The sequence below is a fragment of the Protopterus annectens genome, chromosome 14.part0 (assembly GCF_019279795.1).
Source record: "Protopterus annectens isolate FY-2018-M chromosome 14.part0, PAN1.0, whole genome shotgun sequence".
Classification (NCBI taxonomy): Eukaryota; Metazoa; Chordata; order Ceratodontiformes; family Protopteridae; genus Protopterus; species Protopterus annectens.
The window spans coordinates 556898249-556925141 of NC_056748.1; the positions used below are offsets into that span (position 1 = coordinate 556898249).

The 26893-nt window shown below is 38.3% G+C and overlaps 1 pseudogene; it reads left to right on the plus strand.

Moving 5' to 3' along the window:
* Window positions 1-26893, plus strand: part of LOC122789099 — a 146850-nt pseudogene that overhangs the window by 56789 nt on the left and 63168 nt on the right.

The window sequence follows — 26893 nt, forward strand, 5'->3', positions numbered from 1 at the left end:
ACACACACACACACACACACAGACACACAAACACACACACACACACACACACACACACACACACACACACACACACACACACACAAGCTCACACAAACAACATATGCAGGAATCTGCAAAAGTATTGAATATGTGAAATTTTAGATAGATTCAGCATTTTGTTGGCTAAAATGGTGTCATATGATCTATTTGGACATGTTGATCATTAATAAATAACATTTAAATCAGTGATTTGAATGTTTTTAACAAGATAATGATTTTTTTTTCCAGTGGCTGACAAAGTTGCTTACCTGATGGGCCTAAACTCATCTGATTTACTCAAAGCCTTGTGCTATCCAAGAGTGAAGGTTGGACATGAATTTGTAACCAAAGGCCAGACAGTGGAACAGGTATGTTCTGTATACCATACGTAGCCATAAAGAATGCAATATACAATGCATATAGTAATTTCATTGATGTAAGCTGGCTTTTATTTTCTTTACTAATTTTAAGGGTTTCTCATCATTTTTAGGTCCACAATTCTGTGGGAGCCCTCGCTAAATCAGTCTATGAGAAAATGTTTTTTTGGATGGTTTATCGTATCAATCAGCAATTGGATACTAAACAACAAAGACAGTACTTTATTGGTGTCCTGGATATAGCTGGATTTGAAATTTTTGAGGTAAGTTCCATTATGAGAAAGTCATTATTGGTTTTGGTGCATGGTCTGTGTCATATTGATACAACTGTTGTACATGGAGCACTATGACTGAACTTCAAAACTGAGAAAAAAGATAATCTTGTTAAATGTTTATCTAAAATGACACCCAGTTTTAACAGCGCTCGGGTTTGCAAAGGGCACTAGAGATTGACAGCTGACACACAACAATGGCAAAAGATAGATTTTAAAAACTGTTAGAACTTTATTCTGGCACAATTATAAACCAAATGTTTTGCAGAATGAAGTGTCCAGCAGCTTTTGAAGCCATAAAGGGACACTTCATTTTTGCCAGCTCTCTGCTTCACAATACTATAGTATTTTACTAACTTCAAAAGCCACTGAAACCATTTGCTTTCCTACAGTATTTTTGCTGTAACTGGTAGTAGACACAGCATGTAAAGCTTTAAGCACTATACAGAACTATGATCAGATCTCCTATCACAACCCACAATGTAAATATCTTGATATCCATGTTTCACACATAATAACATGATTATGATCGGAGACCCGATCATAATCCTCAATAACAGTGACACTGTAGTTTTTGTACCTTTCCTGTTCTGCAAGTCTCTGTGTTAACAAAATTTGTTTTTGCAGTTGCAGTCTGCAAGGCATTTCTGAATCAATATAATACTTAAACTTCTAAATGAACTTACATTCACAATGTCAAATGTATGATGCAAGTCAGCCATGCTCCTGTGGTGTCCCCTTAATAGATACAAAGGTTTATAGATAAGTATTAGGCTAGCTGCCTTTGTGGGCCATTTTAAACCTAGCCAATTTCCCTTTCTGTGCCCAAATTAACCTATCTCACTGGGTTGTAGATTGGCTTTACCCATCCCATCATCAACAATTATGTATTATCCTTAATGAGGGTTGAGAGGGTGGCCTAATGGTTAATGTGTTTGCCTTACAAACGCAAGGTACAGGGTTTGAGTCTCACAGGGGATAATTGGCTAGGCTTAAAATGGCTCACAAGGGCAGTTAGCCTAGTACTAATCTATGAACCTATGAAACTATGAGAATAACTGGGATCATACCATAGATAATCTGAGGGGATCCATGAATGGCACAAAGCATTTAGGAGCTGCTTCTGTCTGTTAGATGTACTGGTGCAGTCCTGGGACATATTTTCTGTTTTCCATCTGCAGATCTAAGTTGTACTTGAAAATGGACAGGGATGAACTTTGTTTTATATAGATGATGAGTCTGTTCCACATTAGCAGTATCCTCTACGAAATATCCCTGTCCCTCCAAACCATTCTATTGATGTTTCAAAAGAGGTTTTGATCACTAGACCAAGTATTTCCAATGCCATTTGACTTGCTGATGTGCAATAAACCTATCAATAATGGGTCATGGGTCAGAGTATACCTTGTATGCCAGACACAGGTCACCTCTTAGCTGTCTGTAGGATACCAAACAGGGTTTTCAGCTGGTCCATGCATAACATGTTCTTTATCCCTCCTATCCTCTTAGTAAGGTATCTCTATGGGCATACCAGTTACTGCATGTTTCTGGATGGATGCATGCCAAACATGGGCATTATATTCAATGACTGGCCTAATGAAGACTGAGGAAAGGGGAATAATGGCATCCCTAAATCAAGACACAATCCTTTGTTTATAAGCTGCATAATATAGAAAGACCTTCTTACAACAATAGACACATTTTGGTCAAAATTTAACTCACTGTCCACATAAGTCCCTAAATCCCAAACAACTGGGTCAATTCCTAGGTTGATATTGTCACTGTGTTAGTTCCCTGGGGTACATGACTTTCCAAAGAATACAATAATTTATTTTTTGGCATTTACTGTAGTTTCAGATCATGATGTTGATACAAGTTATTTATTTCAGACAAACCTTCCGGCAGCATGGCTAAATCATATAGGGATTCAAATGATCGCTCCTCGCTTACAGTCATCTTGAAACGTTGTCAGCCAGAGCCCTTTGGTATTATCTTTTACGTCAGAAATTCAAATGATCGCTCCTCGTTTACAGTCATCTGCAAACGTTGTCAGCCAGAGCCCTTTGGTATTATCTTTTACGTCAGAAATTCAAATGATCGCTCCTCGTTTACAGTCATCTGCAAACGTTGTCAGCCAGAGCCCTTTGGTATTATCTTTTACATCAGAAAAGTAGATGGCAAACAGGTGAGGTCCCAGCACACAACCCTGGGGTACTCCACTGGTGACTGGTGTCTTTGAGGAGGTAACTTCCCCTGTTTTGATTATCTGCCTCAGATATGTGAGTCGGTTGGCAAGCCATCAGGTCACAGAGTTTATTCACAGTTTATTTTGCTTTTGTACTATGCCTGAGTTGGGAATCGTGTCAAAATATTTGGCTAGGTTGATGTACATTGTGTGCACTGTTTTGCTTTCATCCATTGCTTTGGTGACCTTTTCAAAAAAATCCAGCAGGTTGAGTAAGCATGACTTGCCCTTGAGAAGTCCAAACTGAGGTAAGTCCAGTGTTATGAGATTTCCTATATCCTGATTGATTAATTCCATGATAAGTCTTTCCATGACTTTCCCTACGAGGCTGGTCAGACTTATGTGCCTGTAATTCACTGGGTCTGTGGAAGGTCCTCCCTTATGCAGGGGAATGACTGTAGCTGTCCTCCATTCACTTGGAAAAAACCTGCATAGAGGCTGAGATTGAACTGTGCCTTTTAGGGGTATATAAATTGTGCTACATGCTCTTTATGATGTATTCAAGGATATTGTCAGGACCCATTAATGCAGTCTTTTTGGCTTTTAATAGCAGTTTTAAGGCTTGGTCCTATGTAATAGCTGGAGGTGAGCCAGTTTCAGGTATATCTTGAAGTACAGACAGAGGTGAGAGAGGGTTACAGTTAAATTTATCAGCTACTAAATTAGCTATATCTTCAATGCAGTTAACATTATCCATAATCAGCTCAGCACATTGCTGCATTGTGCTTTTGAAAATATGAACATAACTGAAAAATGCCTTGTGATTGTCTTTGGCTTGTATAGCTATTTTAAAATCAAACTTGCCTTGGGTGGATTTTATTGAGCTCCTGAGTTGTTTACTTATTTGAGTGACATGGGCTGTAATGTTTTGTTAAACGTTATTTAGAAATGAAACTCCTTAACAAGATTTATATTTATGTTTTATGTAATATGCAAATATAGAATAAAAATAGTGTTAAACGTTATAACCTAAAAACTAACACAGCTGTGGTATTTACTTTGTGCAGTGCTGTGAACTTAGTGCTACACCATGAAATTACTGGGGAGAGGTTAAGGAAAAAAATGTTAACATTTTAATTGACAACAATACATCCATGTATGAATCCATTGTCTTATGCAAGACTGCAACATAGAAAACCCTAAATGGTATTTCAGCATAAATATTTGTTCACCCATTGAAAAGGTTTTGCTAATAAATGATTGTAGCTTCCTCGTTAGTTGCATCAACCTTCACAAATAGGCAGGTAAATATATGTACAGGTGCACAAACAAACAAACACACACACACACACACACACACACACACACACACACACACACACACACACACACACACACACACACATAAAATGGCACATACCCACAAACACATATGGCTGTGACAAATTATGGTCTAGTACAACACAAGAGTATGTAAAAACTTAATGTATGACAGGCTTCACACTAGTTTGTTCTCTGACTCTCACAGAACCTGTTAAGAGCCCCCTAGTGAACATATGGCATACATGCCATACACTTTGGTAATTACCTAAACAGGAAATACAATGAGATGGGGTGGGGAAGAGGAAGTCAGTGACATAATAAGCAAAATCAATAGATGGAAATAGTTTGCTAAATATTATAACAGTAATTAAACATAACGTAAAACAATAAATAATACCAAAATGTAAACTGAATTGATTTACTCTACCAGGTAACCAATCTCTGAGCAGGAAAACGTCTACGTATGTTTCTAGATTTAGATTAAACTAACTAAACTAACTAAATTATTTCCTTCCAACAGCATCTTTTAAAAGTTGTTGAGTACCTCTTCTTAAAGAACAAAAAAGCATGTAAATGAATATCCCCATTACATGTGCTTCCCTAACTAATGGCACCACCATTACTTTTTTGTGAAACTTGTGAATTTATTTTGATATGCATGTTCAGTATTTAGCATTACTGTGTGATATTACTGTGGGCATTATATTTTTATCATAAAAAATAAATAGTCTCACTGGTAAAGGATGTTCTGTTTCTTCATATTCATTTCTCCTCTGCTGTTGCTGGTAGCATAAAACAAACCATAAATAAATAGTTATGGAATGGTGGCTTCATGTTTTGAATGAATGGTTTGACTGATGTACATGCTTGTCTCTCCTACCCAGTTATGCATCAATACAAAAAATCTCTTTAATATACTTCTTTTTGCAAATTTAGTTTAACAGCTTTGAACAGCTCTGCATCAACTTCACCAATGAAAAGCTGCAACAGTTTTTCAACCACCACATGTTTGTACTGGAGCAAGAAGAGTACAAGAAGGAAGGAATCGAATGGACATTCATTGACTTTGGCATGGACCTGGCTGCGTGCATCGAGCTGATTGAAAAGGTAAGTATGATATGACCTTATGTCTGCAACATGCTGCCTGTTGTTTTAAAGTGAAATGCTGCTGATTAGATATTGCATTTAGTGAAGGTGTACCTTAGAGAACAAAACTAATGAAACCATTACATACAGTATATGTTCAGAGGTTTATGATGCAATCCAGTATAATGACTGTATTAAGAGGCAAAAGTCATCATTTTTATGTCTCTGGTTTTAAAAATGTAATAACTACCCTGCAATTAGTATTGGTATCACCTTAACACTATATATTACTCTTAGCAAAATCAAATACAAATAAATAGATATGATTCCAGAAGGTAAACACATGTTGTGCATAATGTGTCTAAAATGGATTTTAGTGATTCCAAAATCGCAGTAATAAAACTCAGCTATGTGAAGATATGTGTACAGACACACACACGCACACACACACACACACACACACACACACACACACACACACACACACACACACACACACTCACATATGTGCATGCACAAACACATGTCCATATGTCTAAGTAAATTGAATGCACAGGACTCCTATCAGAAAACTGATAATATAAACATTTGACTTTCAGTTCATAGTGATTCAAGGTCAGAAATGTGAAGCTCAATCAGTGACATCAATAGGAAAGAAAAAAAGATTAAAACTAAAAATTGTCATGTACTGTGTTATATTACAGGATGCCAGACACTTACAGACCAGGATTGCTGTGTACGAGTTTGTTACATGTACTTTCTATACCACTTACACTCCTACAAATATAGCACAGCATGTGCATCTTGTCAGGGTCATTGTCAGCTCAGCACTGGCTGCTGGATTCAGTATTGCTATGTGCATTATGGGTAAAATACCTGTATGTTTTACACAGGCTTGACCAGTCTAACGTTCATCGCACTGATCTTCTCACATCCTCTCCGTCTTGAAGAAAAGAATGGAATTCTCTTCTAAGATAACATATTGCACGCATTTGCAAATTAAAACATTTGCATGAACATGCTTTTTAGTTTGCAGATATGTATATTAAAAACATTTGACACTACTGTATAGCAATCTACATTTTTCTAGCAAAGAAAATATTTAGGCTTTAATATTATATAAGCATGAATACTTTTTAGCAGTCATTTTTATAACTTATCTGTTCTGGATCCACCACTGGTCCTGTACTTCCCTGGAAGTCTTATCTTACAACCTTGGGAAGTAACTCTTACAGGTTGGAGACATGCTAGACTTGCCATTTGTGACAAGTCACTATTGCTTAATGTGTTTCAAATAGCAGTTATCTTTTCTACAACATGTCACATTTGGGTATTACGTCAATTTTAGGCAGTTAGAATTGCCTCCTTTTCAGATTTTCAGTGGATCACTGCTGATGTAGCCAAATATATGAAATCATGCTAGCTGTGACCAATGTGCGTTGTAAATAACAGAGGGAAAAATAAATTAATTAGGTTGGGTGGTGGCCCCCAGAAGCCATTTGGCTCTAGATGTTTTACAGTGCATTATAGAGATTTTTCTAACCTTTTGATCCAATGATGAAGAACAAGCATTTTTAAGGAATGTAATTCTTTCAAGGAAGAAATACAATATGTTCATGGTTAAGTGTTCAACAGAGCAATTCTTTCCAATCACTATTCTTTCCAAGACCTATATCCTCAGTTATTGGTCCAAAATCATCTGCTTGTCCTCTACTGTTCTCTCTTCTTCCTTCTACCTATCATAAAACATTCTCTTTCACATCTTAATACTAATTCTGTTTCCTCCTTTTCTCTCCTTCTAGCAAGTTCATTTCCATATATGCTTCATAGCTTTTTACATTATGCTGCTATTAATTAATGATACTCTGTTTGTGTGTTGATTACTTGTATACCTCTGTTTATGTTCTTTATGTAATGTTTTAATTTTTCCAGAACTTTTCTTCCTTGGCCTCTTCTGAAAGGGGATGGCTTTTTGGCCAGATGAAGTAATCTAGAAAGCATTTGCAATAAATACATAGATAAAATAACAAAATGACAAAACAACACTTATGGGCTTACATGACTTATATTTAAGAAGAGCAGAGTACAAAAACGAGAGATATCTTGTAGGGGCCAAGAATGTTACCGTAAACCGAACAAGTTAGAACAAAATTGTGCTATCTTCAGTTATACTATAACAATCCAGGAGAAGAGTTAATACCATGGCAGTTACCAGAAACTTGGCACATGCAAGTCAAATGCAAGCACTTAAGGTGTAAACCCTAAATGAACAACAACCAGTAAACCAAGTATGCAAAAATGAATAGAAAACACACAAGGGAGATACACTTATTTAAAAAAATATATGTTATTTTAAACAAATGAAAATATACAGAAAAAAAAAACAAATGTATACTACAGGTAGATGTAATAAGTTAAATAAACTGAAAGAAACTAAAATAAAGATATAAAATATTCTAAACACACTGCACATTTATTGCAAGCATATTGAACATGTTTTTATTTAGAAATTTAATTCATGTCATAAACATTGTATCTAAGGCTGACTTGCATTATCCTGACTTAATACAAAAAAACCCCCAAAACAAAACAAAAAAAAAACCAGGGCAATGACATTCTGCCAGACTAACCATAAACTCTGTATTTCAGCTAATTATCATCAATATAATACATGGCCTGAGTAAGAAAAAATAATATTGAGATAACATTGTACTGCATGGAACATCATCAATATACTCTGAAATTGGAGAAGATGGTCTTGTTAAATATCTTTCATAAAAGAGGGTAACAAACATATAATATACTTCTCTAATCAGTATGCACTGTTAAGATCAGGGCCAATACTAATTAACACACCCTAAAGGAAAAACAGCTGCAAATAAGTATTGTTGTAGACAGTGAAACCACTTTACATGTATTTTTTTTTGTCTCTATGACTTCGTCTTTACTGGCCCAACCAACCAGTGCCCCATATTTACACCAGGTCTACCAGCCATCTTCACAGCCCCTGACTAATCCCAGTATTGCAAGGACTAGTCATGGATCATATAGGATTATAGGATCATAAGAAGTTACTAGGCTATTGGCCCTGAGGCCCTTATAAGCCTAGCCAAGGGTTTAGCCCATGTATAGACAAATCAGCACCTGATGCCCCTGTCCAGCAGGGATACAGGCGGAATCCCAGGGATGTATTTTCTATTTCTCATCCAGTTATCCAGGCTGTGCTTAAAAATGGGTAAAGAGGTACTCTGCTTGACGTGGAGAAGGAGTCTATTGCACAGACGGGGGAGCCTCTGGGACACAAACCTGTCCCACCAATAAGTCCTATTGATGTCACAGACCAGGTTGTGGGTGTCCATAAGCCACTTATGCTTCTGCCAGTGTTTTTTATATGCCCTACCCACTTTCCCTTTCCTCACCCCAATGACCCAATGATTGTTGATCGCATCTGAGAGTAACTCCCCTCTTTGGACTGCAGATAACTTTAGAGAGCATCATCAATGGTCACCCTCCCCCAGGATAGGCATTCCCGCCCCTCCTTGCCTCTCCATCAGCTGACCAAGCTGATAATCAAACCCAGGTCTTCTGGGTCATAGCCAGGGCTTTCCCCCACCAGAGCAGCTTTCACTATACATGTATGTTAGTTAGAAAACCGTGTCAAGTCTTTGCCTTGAAAAAATACACTAATCATATGCTTAACAAAAAACTTCACAACTATGAAATGTAATTTAGTAGTTCTTTCTGACTTCTATAAAGAGAACAATCAAACTATTGCACCCCAACAGATGACCTTCATAAAGAAACCATACAATCCCTGCAATGTCTAAAAAATATGAGCAAGCTACTTGCACTGCAAAGAATTATGTATCTGATAATAATCAGCTTGTTTTGTGTTCTCTAGTGGGCTGTCAAAATTCACCTTTCAAGCTGTATTTGTAAGGTGAATGCCATGACACCCATGTCACAGTCACAAACATGAGCTGCCTTTGATTAGCTAGATACCTGGTCATAATACTCTTCACAGACTCTAATTAGATTGCATACTATCACTTTTAGATGGAACATGTGATACATTCCGTCTAAGGGTCTTAGTGTGTCCATTGAAGATTCCTATTGTGTGCTCTCAGTCTCAAATTCAACAGCCAAAAGCAACTGCCACAGTCCGGATAAGCAGTTTTTGTTTTTGAAATAAATGCCAAGATTCATGCTTTGAGTCTCACCTGGCTTGCAGGGAGAGTTTCCTGAGCTCTTTATTTCAAAAACACATTGCAACTACAAATTTCAGACAATCAGATATCTGGTTATAATCCCCTACATTAGACCATTAGGTTATGTGCATTAATCCTGTACTGCACAACAGGATATTGCATTCCTAGGAGAAAGCTCTTGCTCTTCTGCTCTAATCATGGCTCTCAACTATCACTCATTTTGCAGAACATACCACGGACATACTGATTTCTGATTTTGTCATTGAGGATTACAGTCAGTTAGCAATGTCAAACATTAAAGTTTCATAATTCTTATTCTTTAAAAGATACATATTGATGCAAAACCTGTTCTATTTACTTTCCTTCACAGCAGACCACTATTTTACCAACCTTGCTGTGTCCTCAGTTTTTCCCTCCGCAGTTCTCTCTTCCTCTCCCCTTCTGAATTTCCTTTTGTTATGTTTCAAGTCTCCCATCTACATTTCTTTAAAAAATATATATTAATGCAAAGCCTGTTCTACATCATGCCATTCTTTTACAAGCTTGCTTCTTCTCATATAGAACTCAATGTCTACTCCCTAAAAGTTTTGATTTTCTAATAAATTACTAGTCAGTCTATAATTCCATATTTTACAGGTTTTATATTTGTTATTCTTCAGAAAATGCATGCTGAATGTTGCTTTCCAACTTGTTTTCTAACTCTTTCTCTTTCTTTCTCTCTCTCTGCTTAGGTATACCATAAAATAATGTATTTGAAATAAAATCATAAACTTGATTTAAGTGTAATAAAGTGATGTATGGGCTGGCACTAACTGGCTTGCCTTGCAGCCATCTGAGGCAGTCAGCCAGATTCTGAGTCTTCCTACCAGTTCCTACTGGTTTGATCCAAATCCAGTTGCCTTAGCTCATTCTCATCAGATAGGGCTTCCTCTGAGGCTCCAGTCGTGCTCCACACACTCTTGCACCAATGGAAGTGGAAGAGAAGGAAAAGAAACAGGAACCACTCAGGTGCTTTTATTTTAATTTCAGGACTGGACCTAATGGAGAGCAGTGCTACAGACAATAGGCCAATAAACTGTTTGCTGCAACATCACTCGTTAGGTCCAGCTGGGTCACAGGCCAGGAGTCAGGAGACAGTTTCCTTAAAAAAAAAAAAAAAAAAAGATGGTTAAAAAGCTAAAAACAAACTGTATACTGCTCTTCAGTCTGTGAAAGTAACAAGCTAGAAATAACAAGTGTGAAAAAACATGCTGGTGGGCTTTTGACAGCATAGACTAAAAGTAAATGTTAATCTTTTATTTTTTTGTGCATTAACTGTGAAAACGGAAATCACTGGCTCACCAGAGACACTTCATTTCCTTCTGACAGTTAATGCAGCCAGTCAGAGGCAAGTACTCAGTCCATGATGCTTTTGTTCAAAATGGGAAAGGTGCTAACTCTATAATCAATGTGTCTACTTTGGGGGGAATGTGGCTGGTCCAGTAATTAGGATCTGATGACACTGACTCAGAATCTCTCACTGCTTTGCATTTTACTCATTATGGCATTTACTAGTGCAGTTGTGCTAATTGTCTGATTTGGATTAAAGTAAGAAAAGGAACAAGCTGAATGTCTTTTATCACAGAAACATTTATATACAGAGTTGGCCCTTTGTTCATAGGTTCATAGGTGATACTAGGCTATTGGCTCTAGGGCCTATATTAGCCTAGCCAAACGGTACCCTGGCTTTTGCCACCCAAGAAAATTATTTTTCTGTGCCCCTGTCAAGTGGAGCCACAGAAGTGATCCCTGGGGTGAATTTCCTATCTCCCATCCAATCATCAAGATTTTTCTTGAAGAGTGCTAATGAGGAGCTTTGTTTGATATAGATAGGTAGTTTGTTCCAGAGTATGGGAAATCTCTGGGACAGGAATCTATCCCTCCATCATGTTCTCTTTATTGTGGTGACAAGGTTTAGGTCCCTAGAGCATGTAGCTCAGAGGGATTGGGATTTCTTTAAGTGCAGCATGTCCAACAGGTCTGGGTTTGACATAGCTTTGTATGTTAGGCAGAGATTGCCTCTGAGTACATGATATGCGACAGAGTAAAACTGGAGTTTTTTGAGACGGTCTGCGTAGGGCATCTGTTTGAGGCCATAATCCTCTTTATGAAGTATTTCTGCAGCCTTTCCAGTTGTTGTAGATGTCTTGTGAGGTACATGCCAAAAGGGGCATTGTACTCTATAATGGGTCTAATGAGTGATGAGTAGAGGGGAACAATGACCTCTTTTTTCCTGGATGAGAAACCTTTTGTAATGAGGTGTGCCATGTAGAAGGATTTCATGACTACTGTGGTGATGTGATTATCAAAGGAGAGACTACTGTCCACCTGTGTCCCAAGGTCTCATCACACTTTCGGTGTTAAGTGGACTACCGCCTATGTGGTAGTTCATGGGTACAGAATTTTTATGAAAAGGGATGACAATGCACTTTTTGGCATTGAGCTTGAGGCCATGACTTTGACACCAGGCATCTATCTCAGTGAGGCCCTTTTGTAGGATGTCCACATCATTAGGAGATTTGATTATGGCTCCTAGTTTGCAGTCATCTGCGAACTTTGTTAGCCTAAGACCTTCTTTGTTAGCCTGTACTTCAGAGAAGTAGATACCAAACAGGAGAGGACCTAGGACTGATCCCTGTGGTACTCCACTTGTCACTGGTCTGAAGTTGGATTTAGAGTCTGCTACTTTCACAGCGTGGGTTCTGTCAGTGAGCCAGTTGGCAACCCTTCTTGTAAAATAGGGGTTTATACCTAGTTTAGTGAGTTTATCTATAATTCCATTGTGGGGGATGGTGTTGAAAGCCTTGGTGAGATCTAGATAGGATGTTTGAACCACCTAACCCTCAACTATGGCTTTGGTAATGCTTCAACAAAGTCTGTCAGGTTTAGGAGACATGATCTGCCTTTTACAAACCCGAACTGGGTAGGGTCCAGAGTTTGGAGATTACCAATGTCATTGTTTATAAGTTCCATGATGATACGTTCCATAGCCTTGCAGACCAGGCTCATCAGGCTAATGGGATGGTAGTTCCCGGGGTCCATGGTGGCTCCCCCTTTGTGGAGTGGGATAACTGTTGCTGTGCACCATTAAGTGGTCACAAAGCCTGAGTTGAGGCTATGACTGAACATGGTACTTAGGTGAGGTGCCAGTTCGTTCTGTAGTTCATGTAGAACACAGCCCGGGATGTTGTCAGGTCCCATGAATACTGTGTTCTTGGCTTTGGAGAGTGTATATTTCACCTGTGGAGCCATGATTACAGGAACTTTGCATTCTTCCGTTATAGAGATGGGCCCCTTTGGGCATGAGAGAGGGGTAAATTCAGCACTGACCCTATCTGCCAGGATGTTGGCAATATCAGTTGGTTCTGTATATTTAGCGCCATTGTGCTGTAACTCAGAGCAGATCTGAGTGTTGCCATTGAGATTCTTGACATAGCTATAGAATGCTTTGTGGTTGTCTTTAGAATAAGTGGTGATTTTGTTTTCGTAACTAGCTTTGGAGGATTTTATTAGGGATCTCAGCTTCTTACTAAGGCTGACCACAGAGTTCCTCCAATCATGGGATTTTACTCTTTTTTGCAACAGTTTCTTTGTTCTGTTGTAGAGTTTGTTTATGGCAGGGGACCACCAGATTGGCTTCCTTTTTTGGGAGGATAGCATCTTGGTTCTGTTAGGGATTGCACAATCCATGCACTCATTTAAGTGCTTATAAAGTGCAATTGTATAGGATTCAGCAGTTGTACCTCTATTGTCTGTCAGCATGGGTGTCGTGAAGTTTGCCACTTCTGTCTTAAGAAGCGTGAAGCTGGCTTTGGAGAAATTGTTTTTCCCTAATGGGGAGTGGGGTGGGATGTGGATGTCTAAGGTGATTTGCTTGTGGTCAGATCTGACCAATGAGGATTTGACCTCTGGTGTAGAACACCGGTTGCCCATGTTGGTAATGACCAGGTCTAGGATATTGCTGCCCCTGGTGGGGGTGTGGATAACTTTGTTCACATTGTTTTACACCCTCATATGATATAGTCTCAGACAACAATGTTATCTCAAGCATGGACAGTTGGCCACTTCTGATGGTCAAGTATTAGTTGTGCTGGACACATTCCAGTTACACTGTGGCATGTTGCTTTGTGGGATATTAGAAGTATGTGCAGATCTGTTTAGTTAAGAATTCTCAGTTAACAATTTTCTTTGCTGTTTGCGCTGTTCTCTCAGCAGTACCCCTTGCTTGCAGATAATTTGGACATGACATTTTATGAACAAATGCTTACTCCTTTATAATCTGTTGAAACTCAGAGGACATGAACTGCATTCTAATGCCATTAACAAGTTAAACTGGCACCCACATCAGAAGAAAGAACACTGCCTTAAGGCTGAGGTTAAAATTAGTAGCTACTTAAGGCATGAAGGCTGGATAAATTTGGATGGTATCTCTGTCCTTATGAAATGTTAAATAAGAAGATTAACAAAACAGAGTTTATAACTCTTAAACCATCCTAGCTAAAGTTACTTTGACTGCAAACAATGTCTTCCTAGAGAGGTACCTATGATCTGCTGTCACCATCTTTTAAACAGTTGAGCAAATCAATATGACTTGTTGACTCATTATTGCAAGTTGGTTGACTAGCTTGACATCTTTTTGATAATAGTTTAAATCTTCTAGGTAATTTCTTTCATTATGTTTACAAGACTGCTGCATTTTTTAGCAACATCTATCTTTGGCAATGGAGTCATAGTAAGAGAGTCTTACTTTGAGAAGATTTATGTTCCATGTAGAACAGACAGACACATACATTAAGTTGGTTATGTCAGTGTTGATATTTGACCTCTACATGTGTATGAGCACTTGGTCACATCTTGATGCTCTTTGTGGAGTTCTCAAGACTTCTGCTCTTTGGAAAGTTACTATCATATCCACCGTTGATTAAACAAGAAAGCCGTCATGCTCTCATACATGAGATCATAAAATTAGGCATTTGCAAAGCAAGTGAGCTGCTGGTGTCAGTTTACTTGGCAACCCATCAAGGGTATATCCTCCAGTCTGCAAATCTAAATCTTTTTTAATTACATCTTTGAGAACATCCATCTTATAGGAAGTCACCACTCTGCTAGACATTATGACTTGCACATATGCATTGACATCTTCATTTTCTGATTAAACAGTCTCAATCACTGAATTTCTGGACTGAATTTTTGTCATTTGATTTCCAGGAACAGGGACTGCTTTTACACTATGTTGTCTGATTCTCATCAACAGCTGCTGACATTCTGAAGGAGCTGCATGTAAGCCATGATAATTTATCAGTGGTACAAATGGTTTATCACCTCTTTGCAAATGGAAACTGTACAGGCCCAGTAAGTAATAAAAACAGTGTTTATTTGACAGTTTCTCTGCCAAAAATTCCTTTTTGATGTTAGAATATATTCTCTTGGTCTTTGTTTATATTTATTTATTTATTTATTGATATTTGATTAGCAGGAAGGTCTGACCATGTAGGAGCCCATTTTCAGGGGATGCCCATGGAAAGAAATTCTAAAGTATTACAAAACATTTTAAGAATAGTAATTTTACAGTCTTACAAATAAAACAAAAAACAAATGCAATTTAAATAATTATATCAAATTAAACATAATATAAAAACATAGATTAAGAGTTAGATACAAGTTTTATGAAAATTATTTAATACTTAGAGAAATCGTAACCAGTTTATGGAGAAATTAAAAGTAAATTGGTATAATACAAACAGGAATTGCAGTACAAAATGAGAACAAAGCAGGATTATACTATATTTAAAGAGAAAGTCAAGAGAGAGAAATTGATAGAAGTGAGTGAAGAAAGGAGAATAAAGAGATGCACGGTGTGAACATGGATTTGTCCACATTTAGTTTATCCTGGCGTTGAGTAAGAACGGTCAGTTTTAAGGTGTGAACATGGATTTGTCCACATTTAGTCTATCCTGGCGTTGAGTAAGAACGGTCAGTTTTTGGCTAGGAAGTCTCTCAGAATGGTTTTGAAGGATGAGAGTGAGGGTACTTACCTGATGGATAGAGATAAGGAGTTCCAGGCTTAGCAGCATGGTATGAGTACATACAATGTCCAGCAGATTTGATAGGTTTGGGGACAGACAGGAGTTTTTGGTCATTGGATTGTAGTGACCGACTAGGAACATAGTTGGGTAGAATGTTATTTAGTGCTGGATAAGCAGATGGATTCTGGATAATTTTGCAGGTGGTAAGAAGCTGTGCATATGTGGGTTGCTATAGTTCTAACCAATTTAGGACTTTTAATGCTATACAGTGGTGGGTCCTAAAATGGGAATTTGTTGTAAATTTAATAGCTTTGTTATAGCATTGCTCAAGTTTTGATTTATATGATGCCTGAAGGTTAGTAAGAATGGGAGCACCATAAACATGTGTGGGGAGGATATAAGTAGTGGCAAGTATAGCTTTACCTGCATCGGTCAGAATGTTTTGGTCCTATAAAGTATCCCTAGTTTTTGAAGAGTTTTTTTTTATACAATTTTTTATATGCAGGTTGAATATAAGATTATCATCCACTATCAACTCTAATAATTTTTCATGTGAGAAATGGCTTCAATGGTTGTATTATCAACAGAGAGGACTTTAAATTTTGTTTTTTTCATGGGAGAAGGATTTGGGGGAAAAGTAGTAGCTTGTTTTTTTAGGGATGAGCATGAGTTGTAAATTACAAAGCCATGTTTCAGTTGCTGTTAAAGCTGCCTGAGTATTTTTTTGGCAATGTGCTATGTTGGCAGAAGTGCAAATGAGTGTGGAGTAATCTGCACACTATATTAGAGATGCTTGTTTTGTGGATGTGTGGAAGGTGTTGGTGAGAATGTTAAAGAGGAGGGGACCAAGGATAGAGTCTTGTGGTACACCGGTGGTGACTGGGTGATATGGAGAGAGGCTGGAGTGAAATTTTACTGATGCCTTTATATAGGTATCTTTTGAACCATAGAAGGGTGGGCTGAGACAGAAATAGTGAGGACATTCAAAGTAGGAGGTTGTCATGACAAACAGTGTCAAAGGCTTTAGATAAGTCTAGAAACCCCTCATTCTCTCATGATATTCTCAAACAGAAAGCTCCAGGCTTTAGAGTGCCTTCAATGAGTTGTAATAAATCTGCTCCAGCACTGTAGCTGCTGGCATCTGTACCAATCACAGGTGGTTTACTGGCATCATAATAAGCAAGGCTTGGTGTGCACACCACCATAGAATGGACCTTTCTGAAAGCCTGTCCTTGGGCATCTTCACATGTCCGTGCAACAACAGCTTTCTTTAGCTGTTTGGTTGGAGAATGGAGCACCATTACCAGGCCTAGACAATGCCACACAACTTTGCCAAATCCTTGGCAAGATATTTTACCATGCCAGGGATTTGGCAAAGTTGTGTGGCATTGTCTGGGCTTGGCAATTCAGTTACAGCTTTTGCTTTACTTCATCAGGTCTAAAGCCATCTCCATTAATGTGCGAAATACCAAGTTTCAGTTTGCCATAACAACACCTTTGTTTATTGGATTTCAGCTCTTACTCTTTAATGGTAACAAGCTCTACCTATTTCCTTCTACTTTGTGATTTTTCATCAAGCCTAAACATAGGTCTAGCAGAGCAACTGATGTGATTCCTGGGATGAATTCCCTATCTCCCATTCAATCATCAAAGTTCCTTTTGAAGAGGGCCAAAGAGGCACTCTGCTTGACATGTATGGGCAGTCAATTCCAGAGTCTGGGGTATCTCTGGGTCAGAAGCCTATCCCTCCAGCGTGTTTTGTTCATTGTGATGACAAGGTTTAGATCCCTGGAGCTTGTGTCTCTGAGGGATTGGGATTTCTTTAAGTGTAGCATGTCCAACAGCTCTGGGTTTGACATGGCCTTGTATGTTATGCAGAGATCGCCTCTGAGTAGACGATATGTGACAGAGTATAGGTGGAGTTTTTTTAGATGGTCAACATAGGGCATCTGCTTTAAGCTTGCGATTCTTTTAGTCAATATGACCATCTTGCCCTGTGGTCTTTGAGGAAGATACTGATTTCAAAGCGGAAATATTTCTGGTGTTGGACTAATACCAAAAAGCATACTGTTAGAAAGAGAATATTCCCACTGCAGTGGACAGATTTTCACTTCTTAGGTTATGTGGTATTTGTCAAAACCCAAAAGATGCATCTAATTTGGAAAACATCCTTGCCGTAGTTAGTTTGGGCACTTTTCCTTTCAACATAGGCAGGATGTGCCTTTTCCACTTGACTGCATCACTTCAGTAGTTCAAATCAACACAAATTCTCACTTTTACATTTTCCTTTATTACTGGCAGCACTGAAAAAACTGCGGTGGTGGTGCTGTGGTAGCGTTGTCGACTCACAGCAAGACGTTGTCCGTTCGATTCTCAGCTAAAGCGTTTTCTGTGTGGAGACATGCATGAAGGGGCATACCTTCGTTGAAGGTTGTGCATTACAGCTGGTAACTCGGCACGTAAAAATCTTCTACCAATCATTAGTGGACCAGAGTTCTGCTGTGGCAACCCCTAACCGGGAAAAAGCCAAAAGACACAAACAAACAACCTGGCAGCACTGAATGACATCTCTTTGCAGGATGTGTAACTTGATCAATCACCTTCAGAGGTTGTGTTTGATTTTATGAGCGAATTCACTTTAACCATGATGGGGAAGGTATTATTCGTGATCTAGTGAGGGTATAAGGAACTGCACCAAGTTATAAGCAAATCATATTGAAGGAGTCTGACATCATCAAACACATTCAACACTTATTTCTTCATTTCCAGCAATTAGACTCAGTTTGCATGCAATGACTCTTGTCAACAGATTATTCATATAAGGATCTGAGAGCATATAGATCCAACATGTACTTGTGTCCTTTCCACAGTCACCTTAAACCATACTAGAGACCCATGTAATGGAAGTCTGACAAATCATTCTTCATCTGGGTCTAACTGATTACTTCTACAGAAAGTATCCTTTGTATTTACTGCACTTTTATACTCATTATGAATTCTTTGAAAAACTTTGACACACAGCAGTAAAATGTCCCATTTTATTTCATTTCTGGCAACTTTTGCTTCACACCACATGTTTTCAGACTTTATGCATGAAGTTACATTTCGTATGTGCTTCTTGCTTGCATTTTTATTGTTAATTTGCTTGCATATTTACGCTGACTCCCCCGTGCTGTTTATCCTTGTTATTGAAATGTTTGGTTTGATTTCTGTTTTGCCACTCTCAGATCAGTGCATTGCTTTTTAATGTGTTTTGGCTGTCAAGCAATTTTCTAGATTTAACTGATGTTACATTTAGCTCAAACTGTAGCTTTTGCAAAACATTGCATCTGCAATGACTGTGTCAATTATATTCCATATTCTTAACCTGTGCTGTAACCAAGCTCACAGCAGTCTGTCTTTTTCATATAAATGCATCACAAAGACTTCTGCAGACATTGCCCCTTTCTGAGCACTTTTATGGAAGCATGTTCTTTCATGTATTTATATTTCCCTTAGGCACAAAACATTCCTCTAGTTTTATTATTAGTTTTTCTCCTTATCTTTTGTTTTGCCAATTTATGATTTCCCCACATGAATACATTGGCAAAAATGTTGGTAAACTCATTGGTGTTTTTCTGACACTGATTCCCAGTTTCCCATGTCTGAACTGTTTGCAAGTTTCTTTGAGGTAGAGCCATAGGTAATTATTCTGCTTTTCCCTAATTTGCCAACCCTCTCAACATTAAAAACTCATATGTGAGGATCCAAAAGAGAAAAAAAATTCTCATTGGAAATCTATAGCACTCATGAAGCACTACCCGGACCACAAATGCAGTATTGGCATTTATTTCTGCATTCCTGTACTGCACCACTGACTGCTCAGTACCTGCTAATCATTCTAACACGTTGCACAAGAAGGCTTCCCCTTTGTTCTACGCTAAATATGGCTCTGATTCATGGTGTTGTTGGCTGTTTAATTTCTTCTCCTTCTAGCCTCAGTTCATGTTCTGTACTATGCTTTTGAACACCAGATATTTGAGACACCAGCACTGGTCTGTATTAGTTAGTATAATGTATTTTCCATAACAGCTACACATGCACACACACATGCACATACACATGCAGAAATACCTGTACAAACACACAGACACACAGTTTGGAAGATCTGCCTAATTATTTTGTGACACAATGTTGGGATGGAAAAGGAAACTGGAGCACCATGTGACAACTGAAAGGGACACAGGAAGCATATGCAGACCACACAGAAGGCACCCCAGTAATGATACAAACTGGAGAACCAAGTACTGTGAAGCAGCAACACTAACCACTGCGCCCCTAAAGCCTCTTAACTGGCGCAGAACTATGAATGATGAAGAAGTTAGTATTGTCACTTCCACTGCGCCCCTAACGCCTCTTAACTGGCGCAGAACTATGAATGATGAAGAAGTTAGTATTGTCACTTCAATCTTGCCTCACAGCAAGATGTTCTCCGAGTCTGTTCTTGCTGGGGTGCTTTCTGTGTGGAATCCACGTCTTCCTTGTATTCATGTAGGTTTTCTATTGGTGATCCAGTTTTTCCCACCTCCCAAAGACATGCTGCTGAAAGGCTGGTGAATCTAAACTATCCCTAGGTGTGCATTTGATATGCATTTGTGTGTGTGTGTGTGTGTGTGTGTGTGTGTGTGTGTGTGTGTGTGTGTGTGTGTGTGTGTGTGTGTGTGTGTGTGTGTGTGTGTGTGTGTGTGTGTGTGTGTGTGTGTGTGTGCGCGTGTGCGTGTGTGCACGTGTGTGCGTGTGTGTGTGTGTGTGTTCCATGTCAGATAGAAGCTATTCAAGAGGTCACACTGTAGGAGTTACTTGTCACTGGTAAGCACAGATGGATGGATGCAGTTTGCATTTTTGCACATAATAATAATGCACTGTGTACAATATTTTGAAATTTTAAAACTTGGTGTTTAAAGCCAGAAGCATTCTACAGTACTGAAGATACCTTTTTGAACCCTGTTCTTTCTTAGTATGTTTACCACCTCAAAACACCATTTAGTGACCTTCGTTTCTAAACCCTTCACATTTTATTTTTTACCCCTGTGTCACCACAGCTCCAAGGCAAGAATAATTACTACCCATGAATCAAAATGTTGAGCTTCAAATGCAAAGTCTCACATAATTGTAGGATTGTGAAAAGAAGTCTAGTTTGTTCCTGTAAAACATTGTATTACTTACTTATGTTGTTCTAGCTTAGAAAATAAAATATTTTTGTCTGCCTTTTAGCCTGTGAGAATTTTCTCAATCCTTGAAGAGGAATGTATGTTCCCCAAAGCCTGTGACCAGACCTTTAAGAATAAACTCTATGATCAGCACCTTGGAAAGACCAGCAATTTCCAAAAACCAAGACCAGCTAAAGGAAAGGCAGAAGCTCATTTCTCATTGGTGCATTATGCTGGTGTTGTGGATTACAATGTCAGTGGATGGTTGGATAAGAACAAAGACCCACTGAATGAAACTGTTGTTGGCCTGTACCAGAAATCATCACTGAAACTGTTGGCCTTCCTTTATGCCACATACGCTGGAGCTGGTAGTGAAGGTACTATTGTTATGTTTATACAGTGTGCGTTTCCCATGTGTTCCCCCTACATATGTTGTTCCTGGTGGTGAAGCTAGTGCTGCTGTGTGTTATAGTGTGTGTTTCCTGTGTGTTCCCCCTACATATTTTGTTCCTGGTGGTGAAGCTAGTGCTGCTGTATTTTATATAAGTGTGTATGTTGCCTTTCCATCCTCCACTTCAAGAAAACGGTTAGGTCTACTGAATAACAAGACATGAAAAATGAATCTTAAACATGTCTACTAATAAATCCTTTCTTTTCATAACATGAGAAAATTAGACCTTATCATCATCTCTTGCTTTTATAGCTTAGCAATAAAAATATGGCAGTTAGTTTTGTTTGGGACAAACAATGCTGATATGGTAGTTATAAAGATGGTGACAGGGAAATGACAAAGGCAATAGTAACTGTTTATTTATTTATTGTATTTTCCAATGACATCAACATGGGATGGATCTAAATTCTTAGGCTTTAGGTTATTGAAATGTATGTTTATTTCCAGTGACTTTGTTTGTATTGGCTTATGCTTGAGGAATCATGCTGTATACCCTAGTTCCTGACCATAGCTAAGCAACAAGGCCATTTACCTTTGCAAGATTGTCAGAACTGTATTTGATGTTGTTTTTGATGGTGCTGGGAACAGATGATTATATCTGGCCCCAGACATACTGCTGGCCAGTTTCACTGGGTTTAAGAGGTGGCCACAGGTTCTGGAAGGACCTTTTTGGTGAGAATGAACCAAGTGCTTGAATGCACCTTTTGCCATCTCAAGGGGCAACATGGACTCTTTCTTAAAAAGGCTGCTCAGTAGTGCTGGCTGGAAAGAGAACAAACTTTACAAGTTTATTGTGTGGGCTGCCATTCTGAAAACTGATGTGAGACAGTCTGCACCCTTGAATCTAAGAATGACAACAGGCTGCATGCAGTAAATTGTGAGGACTGACATTCCTAAGGGCCATGTGTGAGAATGTCCATCACTGGTGTCTGTAGAGACAGCAACCTGCATACATTTTGTTACTGGGTGGACTGTCGTAATGCCCACAAGTTGTGGCTAGAATGAAGACAAGCTGTGTACATTCTGTAGTGTGGGCTGACACCCTGAAGGATGTTTGTGACCATGTCCATTAGTGGTGTCTGGAATGACAATAAGATGCAATTATGGCAGATAGCCTTAAATATTGTGTGTGACAGTATCCAGTACTTCTGTTAACAATAACAATATGCTGGCTAGAGTTTATTGAATAGGCTGTGCTGTGTGATAAGCAAGCAATAATTCCCAACAGAGTGTGTTAGTATATAAATAATGTATGCCCAGAGGTGTTCTGAAGGACTTCATGTGCACAATAACACACACCCTGGAGGGCAATATTGCACTATAGAGAATGGGTCATCTGTAAAATTGTTTTATTTTACTTACTTTTTTATTATTATAGTATTCCTTTTATATATACATTTTTTTTTGTTTTTTTTTTTGATGGAAGGTAGTTCCTCTGCCTACTTTTTCAGCTTTGCTCTAGTATATGTAAATTGTGTTGGATGAAGTATTTTACATCCAAAACATAAGAGTTTCAATGAATATCCAGAATTTTACTTAATTTTTTGGTCTGCTGCTCATAAAATTTGTGGTTTGCTGGAAAATCATTGGGGACTGAAGTCACTAAATAATGACATACATTTGCATTTCAGATGGTATTTCCTTCAGAAAATGCATACTAACACAATTTTTTTTTATTCTAGGAAATTTCTAATTTTATAAGAGCAATATTTAAAAATCTGTTTGTGTTTTTGAGCCTTTGTTCCCACTTTATTTCAGATTTTATCCAGATTTCTTGAGCTAAGTAGTTGAGAGGTAATTTTAGCTTCTACTGTTGCTGCAACAGCTTGATTGATCTCTCTCTGTCTCTCTGTCTGTCTCTCTCTCTCACACACACACACACACACACACATACACACACACACACACACACACACACACATACACTCACACATACAGACAAAAACATAAACACCCACACATATACTTTTATTTCTTTCATTTTTATGTTTCTTTTAATTTTACATTCGCTGAACAGCAAAAGCACTGCTTTGGGAGTGTAAAATAAGGGCTTGATTGATCTTACTCTGACGTTTATGTATGGATACCCTCACACATATAGACATAAACACACACTAATTTCTTTTTTTTCTTTTTTTTTCTTTTCTCTTTCTTTTCATTTTCCATCCACTAAGCAGCAAAAGCACTGCTTAGTCTGTGTAAAATAATGGATGCTATTAACCTTTTAATTGTCTGAGCTCCATAACACGTTAATATGCTGCTGAGAAGCATCAGATTTGTTTTTTAGTTGGCATTACTTGTACATCAAGACCTTGCTGTTCATTCTCCAATCTGGGTTTAATTTTCAGTTTGCCCATTCCCTAATGCCCATTACAGTTGGCTAAAATGACAGCAAACTATTTAAAATTAACTATGTAGGTTAATATCCTGAAAACTAGTGTGTCATAGTTCCCACTACTGTTGGTTGGAATGACAAGAGGCTGCATACACATCATCATACGGCTATAGGCTGCATACACATCATCATACGGCTATGATCCTGAAGGTCGGTGAGTGATATTGCCCAGTGGCAGCTGAAATGAACAGACAGTAATGGTTATGTAACAGGTTATCCTGAAGGGTGATTTGTGATAGTACCTGCTGGTGCTGGTTGAAATGACAGCAGATTTATAAAGTTAATGGGTTGGGTAAACATCCTGAAGGTTGGTATGTGAGCATGCTCACTATGGCTGGCCGGATTGTAGACTCTGATATTGTGAAACTTGCTTTAGTTGTAGATCAGCACTTGGTGTCATTGCAAGTCTCACACAACACTTAGTCTTTGTCAATACCGTTCAGCTTGAAGCAGGCCTTATTGTCTCAGGTAAATGGTGTTGGTCTTTCACTGATGGGATATGATCCATTTCAAAGTAATGAAAAATATAGCAAAATTAAATGTGAAACTATTTGGTCTAATCGGGATGAGTAACAGAGTCTTAGGAGAGGTCGAAGAAGGACTGGATGACCTTTTGGTTGACATCATTAATTGTAGTCGAAGGTTCGTGGTTGTGTCTTCAGATTAATGCGCATCTTTTTTAATGTGAATGTATAAGGGAGTGGGATTGTGGAATTTTATGACTAATGAAAGAAAAGAAAGATTAGCAAAAGAAATATTAGATTAACTAAAGATGAATAAGAAAATGTGCATAGACTGATAACTGTAGCTAGCATACATGAGTAAGATTTTATCAGAAACCTAAGGAGAGCCATGTATAAAAAAATACAGGTGGGAGTTGATGTTCTTGATTTCATTACTGTTTTATAGTATTATCTTTTGGAGAGGTAGCTGCCCTTTAGGGAATAAAACTGATTTCCTGTGGGCTGCTTCGTATGCAGCTGATCATTTTATACCACCATTGGCTAATTTAATAGCAGCATGCATCTTATAAACAGGAGGAAACCTTGCTTTAATTTTGAAAATCCCAGATAATATGGTGATTGATTACCTTGGTGAAAAAAAGGTTCATTTACAACAGGAATGACCTAAAACGTGTTTGATTACTTTGGTGAAAAAAGGTTTATTTACAACCCGTAAGCAGGGCTCAAACTACTCCAATGCATTTCAGCCTATTGACTAAAGCAACACTCGACTCAGACCTGACACTTTTTTTCATGTGACCTAGTCATTGTGTAAGATTGTATAGTGAAATATTTTTTGAGTTAGGAACATCATATATATGTTTCAAAAGTTGTTTTAAGAAAAAAGAAACCATTTTCTAATAATGGCAATTTCATTCTACCTGCATTATGAACATGGTAGGAAAATCTGATTTTTTTTATTCTATTTTCTAACAGGTGAAACTGGTGGCAAGAAGAGCAGGAAGAAGGGCGCCTCCTTTCAGACAGTGTCTGCACTGTTCAGGGTAAGTCCGGTACTACAGAACCTGTTACAAACTGGTAGAACACAATATTACTGGTAGGGTAAGTCCGGTACTACAGAACCTGTTACAAACTGGTAGAACACAATATTACTGGCAAACAGCTTAATCCTCAAAACAGGGGAAACAGAGTGCATAAATGAAAGTAATATAAACCAACGCTGAACAATATGTGTAACATTTACTCAAATTAAACATAAGAGGAAGAAGCTCTGTTTTTATTTTTCTACAGTATATTACTGTTTAATGTTATATGGTGTTTGTCATCCTACTTTAAAAAGGATGTGGTATCTCATGTTTGAACATACTAAGTTATATCACATTAATTACCAAATGTGTATCCATGCACAAGCGCGCACACACACACACACACACACACACACACACATACTCACACACACACACACACACACACACACACACACACACACACACACACACACACACGCACACACACACACACACACACACACACACACACACACACACACACACACACACACACACACACACACACACACACACACACACACACACACACACACACACACACACACACACACGCACACACGCACGCACACGCACACACACGCACACACACGCACACACACACACACACACACACACACACACACACACACACACACACACACACACACACACACACACGCACACACACGCACACACACACACACACACACACACACACACACACAGTGCGAATATGAAAAATTAAACAAAATAATGTTTTTTCATTTCACAATTTGAGACAAGAGAATGTTCAGGTATCCACTGGTGTCCTGCCCTAGAACTCCAGCTCTGGGATACTTGCTGCCCCACTGTCCCAGTGATGACAGTAAGGCTGTGGTAATGTTGGTTTGCTGCATTTCAGAGAAAAGTAAAAATTACAATATGAAATGAAGGTTTTATTTTTTCAAACACCTACTATGATTATTATGTGAAATTATATACATTTCTGTGGTGCGCAGCAGCAGAATTATAGGGTACTGCTGCAGTTTATGTTTGTGTCTCCAAGAATGATGGTTTCCTACATTATGTACCCAGGATATGATATTGTCTAGTATCTTAAGGTTGTTTTGGGGGAGTATATAGGACTATGAGAAATGTGCACATCTTTTAGTTAATATAAAGTGTGCTGATAAGAAGCTTAAGATTGCTGAAGCTAGGTATGCCTTATCAGAGGGGTTGCATCAGAAGTTGATTATGGTATATGATGGCCACATTTTCACCTTTCTTGTATAATCTGACTAAGTATATTGTAAATCTTTGATAAGACATCTTCATCTGTGATGTTGCATTTTAGCCAGGCTTCTATTAGTGTAAGCACATTTTAGTTGTGTATGGCAACCTGAGTACGCAGTTCAGTTATTTAGCTACAAGCACTTTGGATAGTCATGCTAAGTAGTTTTAATGAGTGGAATATGTCTTAATTGGTCTTAGTTGTTGTCATGAAGGTTGCAAGTAATACAAGAAGGAGTGGATGGTTCATATCATATTGTTGTGGGTTATAGTCAGGGTGGATTTTACCAGTTTTAGAGAATGAAGATTTATAATGGAAAATATTATTTTAAAAGGGACCAGCTTGAGATCATAAGCTTTACGCTGAAGTAGGATTTGGTTGGAGTGCAAAATATCTAAGCTTGAAATAGTGTACAGAATACCGTGTGTATGTATTTTATAAGAAGGGCTGATTGTGAGAGCATGCAGGTTGTAATGATGGATATCAGAACTGTGTGGATTACTGGGATATCTGATATACTAGGACTGATACATTCAAT